A 6640-nucleotide genomic window follows, 5' to 3' on the forward strand; every position below is an offset into this window, starting at 1 on the left:
TCTCAACGTCACAGCCTTAGTTGGTGCGGCCGCCGCAAACCGCGCATGGTAGTTTTTCTTCTTTCGCGCTTTGTAAAATAATTACCGATTTGTCAACCGGATAAACGATGAAAAGTGTGCTAATTTGAGCCAGTCTACGCAGTGCAAGCAAAAACGGGAGCTTGACAAATTCCCTTCAGTGTCCCTTTAAGACTAACAAGACCCCAGGGCCAGATGGCCTTGGTGGGGAGTTCTATCAAAAGTTTTCTGGTATCCTTGCTCCAGTTCTCTTGGACGTATTTACGGCTGCCTATGATCATAATATCTTGCCGCCAACCTTTTATTCAGGACACACGGTGCTAATCCCCAAAACTGCGGATGCAGAAAAACTAAGGCATGTAGAGGGTTACCGACCAATCTCCCTCTGCAACGTTAACTACAAAATTTTTGCAAAAATTTTATCTAGGCGCCTTCAATTTGTAATCACTAGTTTAGTGGGATCCCACCAAACTTGCGGTATTCGGGGTAGGAGTATTCACACAAATATTCATATCGCTCGTTCTGTCTTGGAGTGCGTGTCCGATTCGGTAGATCAGATGGCCCTAATACAAATTGACCTTGCAAAAGCTTTTGATCGGGTTTCTCATGATTTCTTATTCGCACTTCTGGCAGCAGTCAACTTAGGTGATGTGTTATATAAGGGCATCAAGCTGTGCTATGATCGGTGCAGTACACAGCTTATCGTCAATGGTATTCTGTCTGAGCCGATTGCGATCAAGTCGTCTGTCAGACAAGGTTGCCCCCTGTCACCATTGCTGTTTGCATTGTACCTCGAGCCTCTTTGTCTCAGCATTCAGCAGAGTCAAAGAGTAAAAGGTTTTTGCTTACAATCGTGCGAAGTTAAGGTGCTTGCTTATGCAGATGATATAGCGTATTTTTGTGCTGACAAAAGGAGTGTCCAGGAAGCCCTTACAGTGACTAAGCAGTTCTGCGATGTGTCTGGAGCGGATGTTAATATGGAAAAAACTAAGGGATTTTGGATCGGACAATGGGGAACAAAACCATCTACATTCGCTGGTATTATTTGGGATAGCGCCCCACTTCAGTACCTCGGCGTGCCGTTACATCAAATACGGAACACAGGGCCTCATTGGTCATCAGCGCTCACGCAAGTTAAGCGCGCATCGCAGGCATGGAATGGGCGAGACCTCTGTGTTTGCACGTGCAAGAGTGTGTAACGTCTTCCTTGCCACAAAGCTCCTTTATGTGCTTCAAGTGCTTCACTGTGCGCGAGCAAAGGTTCAGGCCCTGCATAGAGTTTTTGCAACATTTGTGTGGGGCTCTCAATGGGAACCTATGCGCAGGGACAACTTGTTTCTTCCTTTAAAGGCAGGGGGTGTTGGGCTCATGCATTTGTTTGTGCACCAACTTGTGTCTCGTTTTTTCTTCTACAAATTGGTTGATCACCCACTTTTACTGACTGTACTTCAGCAGCGCATAAGTTTCCATTTGCCTTTTTTGCTTGTATGTACGGGCGAGGTCAATACGAGGCCTCCATGGGGATTTCTCAAAGAGGTCGTGGAGTCATTTAACTTTCTTACCGCGCGGTTTTCCTTGGAATATCTGTTCAGCATGTCAAGGAAAACTATGACGAACACTCTCATTGAAAGTCTATTCCCGGTGCCTGTTTATCGCCAGCCTTACTTAGGCCACCAGAAAAGCAATGTTTTAAAACGCGCAATGAGCATGTGTATCCCGCCAAATGCAAAGACATTTTTCTTCAAGCTTCATTCTTCCACACTCCCAGTTAAGACATTGCTGCGCGAAAAAGGAATGTCTATTCCTTGGTCGGACAATTGTCGCCTCTGTAATCAACCAGAGACAATTGATCATTGTTTTGTGTTGTGCCGGGACGCTGTGTTCTTCTGGGACGTTTTTCAGCGGACACTAAAAAAGGACATCGACATCACCCCGTACACCATTCGCTTCCTGCCATTTGAAGATGTTAATCGGGTGCCATATGACGTTTTCGTTCTTCTAGGATTGTTTAGCTTGTGGAAGTGCCGTATGACTGATCGGCATGCGGAACCCCCTAGGCCGACCAAGTGCATTTTTCGGGAACAGGCGGCGTTGGTGCGGAGCGTTTATGCTGCGCAGAGTGATCCACCAGAGTGGCTGCCTCTTTTGGATGCGTGCGTTTGCTTGCCTGAGTTTTGATCTTTGTTCGACTGTCTGTTAGTGCTTAAATTGTGTGTTAAGTGTCTCGTCTTTTGAAGTTTTCTAACATTTCCATGCATTAAAGAAAAAAAAATGGTTCGTGGACGAGTGGTCTGAAGCGCTAGGCTTTTTGTTTTGCAAGTGGCAAGTTCGAATCCCCGAGGGTACATGCTTTTTTTTTTTTGTAAGCTGATTTTTTCGTTTGCGGCGAATGTTTTCTAAACTGAGTTCACCATTTTTGGGCCGTAACGTTCACTGCTCCTCGAACGACTTCGCAGAATGCGCATAGACTGACACTGACGCACTAGCGAATTCTCGTTGGCATGCTGTTGCCATAAGCACCGTCTGCAGTGGGCACAGGCCAGAATGAACAGACCCTTGGCCTGGTGCGAACACGCTTTTCACGACACAGGCATGAGTGAGGCAAGCTGCGAATATGCGAGAAAAGCGGATGGCATTTCAGCGTCTGCGGTGACGCGGAGGGCGTTCATCCACTCCGTAGGCCTCAGCTAGTGAGCACTACGATTCCAAGCCGTCGTGGGAGGCTATCTTAGGCATTTTACAGCCTACAACATGGCAGAAGCGTGGAACGACGATTACAGAGATATCGAGAAGGCCCATCCAACGATGCCGTCAGATGTCAAGCGTGTTGTGTTACAGACCCGAAACCAAAACTTGTTTGAATGCTAACCTTGGACATCGTCCAATCAAGGTGCATCTCCTCCTGTCGTCACAGCCACAGACCGCGCATGGTAGTTTTTCTTCGTTCCCGCATGATAAGATTATTACCGACTTATCAACCGGATAAACGATGAAAAGTGGGGTAATTTCAGCCAGTCTACGCAGTGCAAGCAAAACCGGGAGCTTGACAAATTCACTTTAGTGTCCCTTTAAACTCACTCGTGCAAGCAGACGTTAGTAATATTTACCAATACTGGAGGGTGCACATGAAGACGGAGACATTACGCGTCGAGCTCAGAGAGAAACTCATCGTGGCACCAATACCTCGGAACATGCACCCCAAGCACTATACACGGAGAAGATCGGCTAGAGCCAAATATATGCAGTCAAGATACGGCAGTCACCCAGAATTGAAGTTCACAGACGCAGTGAAGTATCCGCATCGGCCAACGGTGGCCATTTTCGTCGTCAACGTTGACCTGCACAAGATAGCTTAGGCCTCCGTCAGCACAAGCAGCCCGACAGAGGCAGAAGGGGTTGCCTTAGCTCTTGCCATCGTAGTCACCTCGTCAGACCAAAAGAACGTGCGCGTGATCACCGCCTCCCAGGCCACCCGCCGCAGCAATGCAAGGGCAGGGAATCTTCTAAAGCGAACCGCATTCTTGTTAGCAAAACGCAACTGCCCAATGTCATAACAGTGAACACTCCCTGGCACTATTTTCTTCGTGGAAATAAGCGCGCTAACGCTGTCGCCCGAACTCTTGCCCCCCGGGAGCCACTGGAGGATTATTACCAGCGACTCCCCCAACAAGGCTTTCCTCCTTCGCACCAATATTTAACGAGAGAAGAGGCGAGATTTTGGCGTCCGTTCCAAACGAACACCTTATCGCACCTAGGAAGGCTCCGTGCCATGTACCCTTCAAACAAATGCCCTGCCTGCACGACTGAGTGAATTCCCTTTACCACATTACGTTGGCCTGCCCCGACACGCTGTACACCCAACGCACCTCTTGACCATTGGAAAGCTGCGTCCCTCAGCTCGGGCCCGGACGTTCAGCGACAGCTAGTACGAGAGGCCGCAAGTGCGGCCAGAACCACAGGGGCAACAGCACTTCCCATCTTGAAGAAAACGACACCCTACGCTAACTAGTGTAAGACAAAGTTATTCTTCTTGCTTATATTAGCCTTGTAACAATACGGGGTGTTTAAAAGTACACCTCGCAGTGAAGAAAAAAAAAGAAAAGATGCCGCCAGTGAGAATCGAACTCACGACCCCTGGTTTACGAGACCAGTGCTCTGCCGCTGAGCTATGGCGGCGGACAGTTTCCGTGTCCTTATTGGCTCACCACAAAGCATATACAGGAAATGCAGGATTTCCTTAACGATCATACCTCCTTGCATATTTTGAGTTACCTTCTAAAGTTGTAATTGGCTTGTCTTTCTCGGACATCTTCCACCTGTTTACAATAATGTCTAGAAGTCTGAGAGGCCCAACCACTGCGAGTATTTTGTTAGAGCGTGTCTTTAACCTAGTGGCAGAGGAAGTGTTGGTTTAGAATTGGATGCAATGGAGTGGATCTCGAAGGCGGGAAAAAATGTCTGCCGCAGGTTGCCGCGTTGTCTGTACCGATGTGTCTATATTCAGCTTGATCATTTGTACTGCATTACCCTGATTCGTTTTTGTAAGTTTAAAAAAAAGTGGCTGACCATTACGATACCCCCTGATGGGGAATTTCAGCGCAGCTGTTTAGCTGTTCGACTGTGAAAAATGTGTAGAGGCGAAGAATTTCAAACAGGCATATTTGTATGCTTACAGACCATTTTTATTCTTCCCATATTGCTCTTTCTTCAAGAAAAAGTCTTTTCCAGTGTTTGATTTTCACGAAGGAGGCCTTACGGTCGGAGAAATGGACGAACAATATGTTCAATTTGCTGCAGATATGTTTGGGCCTCAAAGACTTGGTGGAAGTATTTCACAAGGTGGTGACTGTGTTTGGAGGCGTGACGACAGAGAGGAACGGGAAGTTTATCGCACACAAGTCGTAGCAAATTCCTGTTTGCCTTGACATCTGTATTAAAGTCCCCCACTACTTACGTCGGTGTAGATCGATGGGGGGTTAATGCGAGGCGCACGAATTGAACTACAACTTTGGCGAGCGTGGTAGGCCAGAAGTCAGCCACTACCAGCAAGCAGCCATCCAACTTTGCGGCACACAGCTCTCTAACTGCATCACACATAACAAAGATTTCGATGGGCATTGCTGACGGACCCACAAGCCAGTACACATCCGCCCCCGCCGCTGTCTTGCGATCTCTGCGAACATCGTCAGAACATCTCAAGCATCGTCGGTGAGCGCGCCAGTCTTCTTTTGAGGCCATGCAGTTGTTTCGCGGGACTCCGATGTGCGGTTAGGCTTAGTACACGTCCTGGCTCAGTGTACTTCGCCTAGCACGTCGTTTTCCCCTACACGTCTGGACTCTGGACAAGACCTCTTGTTGACTATAATATTGGTGGAGAGTGCGGGTCGTCATCCCCGTCGTGGGCCCAGCTTCGCACCTCATCGGCATTGGTGGAATCATCGAGGGTGCGTGAACCGCGTCGGGCAGCCCCAGCCCTACCGCTACAAGAACTCGACGACGTTCCCCCGCCCCGTGTCTCCACCCCGTGACGAGCCGATCCGACGACGACGTTTGACCTGACGACGACGACGTGTGCCCAGCCCTGTGGTCCGACGTGGTAGCAAGCCCTCACCGGTTCGTCACTGCTTTGTGGGCGTCGCTCCTGTGGGCCGGAGCTCACAGAACCCATTCCTTACATCCGTGGTGGCAAGAGATTCACTGTATATTATCATCACATCGTTCACCTTCACCGAGCTCATCATGATTCTGCGGCCTCCACGGTCGCCTTCGAGGAAAGGGGCATGTTACGCCATCAAAGACGATGAAGACAGCAGCCGCATGTGGCGTCACAAACAAGTATCTGCGACGACGGCGAAGCTGCGTGGGGCATGCTGCCTGGCATGCGTGTTCCCACATTGCTTATCTGCGTCACCATCGTCACCGCGCTGCAGCTTCGACTGGGACGGTCGCCGTCGACCGGCGGGGGTAATGTCGCGGGGCACCTAAGCGGCCAATGCCCCATACTAGAATGGCTCCTCACAGAAGACGATGAGGACGACGAAGAAGTGGCTGGGTCCCAGCACGCGCTGTTATGGGCGCATTGTAAATTATGTAAATAGATCGTTCCTCATCCTTCAACCATCGTTCCATAGAGAGAGAAAAGACTTTATTGACTAGTAACGGTCCGGTGGCGCCGATGGCGTCATCCGGGCCAGCCCTAGGAGCTTCAGGTCAGGCGTCCGGCGCTCGGCCCGAAGGGGCTCGCGCCACCTACCCGCTGCCTCTCCAGGGCCTCGAGTCATTGGCTCTGCCGCCACGTTACAATATGGCTTGCGGGCACTCTCCTACGCTTGGCTCTACATCTCGAGGCTCGCTTGTAGCCGGCGACAGCGCTCTGCTTTCTCGCGAGCAAGAATCTTTACCAAGAGACAATCCCCTTGATACTAATCATCAGCTGGAGGGGGACAATTCCCCTTGGGGACATGCCTCAGCTAGTACCAGTGGCGGTGGATGATGATGAAAAAAAACTTTATTATAGTCGTCTCTGTTAAGACGGAGTCACTGCTTCGGAGTGGCAGTGTCCTCGTCCCTTCAGACGGCGGTCAGGAACCCATGGGCCCTGGCGGCGTCTTCCGCCAGCTGG

At 50.0% G+C, this 6640-nt stretch overlaps 1 non-coding gene across 1 annotated transcript; it reads right to left on the minus strand.

Moving 5' to 3' along the window:
• Positions 1-4122: 4122 nt before the first annotated feature.
• Trnat-cgu (transfer RNA threonine (anticodon CGU)) lies at positions 4123-4194 on the minus strand. Its single transcript has one exon. It is a non-coding gene; the product is annotated as a tRNA-Thr (tRNA).
• Positions 4195-6640: the final 2446 nt, after the last annotated feature.

The sequence above is a fragment of the Haemaphysalis longicornis genome, unplaced genomic scaffold (assembly GCF_048455015.1).
Source record: "Haemaphysalis longicornis isolate Haplotype H1 unplaced genomic scaffold, Haemaphysalis longicornis Haplotype H1 scaffold_3, whole genome shotgun sequence".
In the NCBI taxonomy this organism is placed as follows: domain Eukaryota; kingdom Metazoa; phylum Arthropoda; class Arachnida; order Ixodida; family Ixodidae; genus Haemaphysalis; species Haemaphysalis longicornis.